At 36.1% G+C, this 776-nt stretch overlaps 1 non-coding gene across 1 annotated transcript; it reads left to right on the top strand.

Annotated features, from left to right (window-relative positions):
• Positions 1 to 248: 248 nt before the first annotated feature.
• LOC134738499 (small nucleolar RNA U13) lies at positions 249 to 348 on the top strand. The gene has a single exon (XR_010124221.1). It is a non-coding gene; the product is annotated as a small nucleolar RNA U13 (small nucleolar RNA).
• The last annotated feature ends 428 nt before the right edge of the window (positions 349 to 776 follow it).

Genomic DNA, 776 nt, shown 5'->3' with positions numbered 1-776 from the left:
GGGATCGATACCCAACATCAGAAGCCGGGGGTGCCAGAAGGGATTCTCACCTACGGGCTTCAGGGAAGATGTTTCTTCCTGGCACCTTGACTTTGGACTCCTGGCACCTTGACTTTGGACTCCTGGCTTCTACATCTAACAGACATGCACTTCTCCTGTTTCGAGCCATCCAGTTTGGTGCTTTGTTATGAAGCCTAGATAATTAATATGACCCTGAAGGAAGAAAAATACAGCAGCAAAAAAATACGATCCTTTTTAGCTCATAAGCATGATGATCGGGCACTCATGCACACATGTGAGATGTGTCACCCTCCAACCCTGTTACGTTAGCACATTATCCACCTGACATGAACTTAAAGAAAATGAATAAATACTCATTGATGGTTAAAGTGGTTCTGATGTGATTCTAAACATCTGTTGGGATGATATTTAAGACAGCTGTGTTATGTATTGGGAATGCAATATAGAACCAAAATGGAGAAAATGTTTATATGTTGTAATCAAACTGGTCACGTGATGATGTCACTAGCCTGTGATTTTATATATTCTATACTATATATATTATTTATATATAATTTATATGTATATAGATTGTAATATCTAGAGTGATCACTCTAAGAAGATGAAAGAAAAACACAGATATAAAAATGAGCCAAAAAGTAATGTTAAAAATTGCTTCTTGCCATAGAATGTAGAAAAAAAAGAGAAATGAAAAGCAGAACAAAAAAATAAAAGAACCAGAAAACAGACAAAAAATGCCATACTTAATCTCTAAC

Source organism: Pongo pygmaeus, chromosome 17, assembly GCF_028885625.2.
Source record: "Pongo pygmaeus isolate AG05252 chromosome 17, NHGRI_mPonPyg2-v2.0_pri, whole genome shotgun sequence".
Taxonomy (NCBI): Eukaryota; Metazoa; Chordata; class Mammalia; order Primates; family Hominidae; genus Pongo; species Pongo pygmaeus.
The sequence above is the reverse complement of the archived record's forward strand: the minus strand, read 5'-3'. Positions and strand labels throughout refer to the sequence as shown.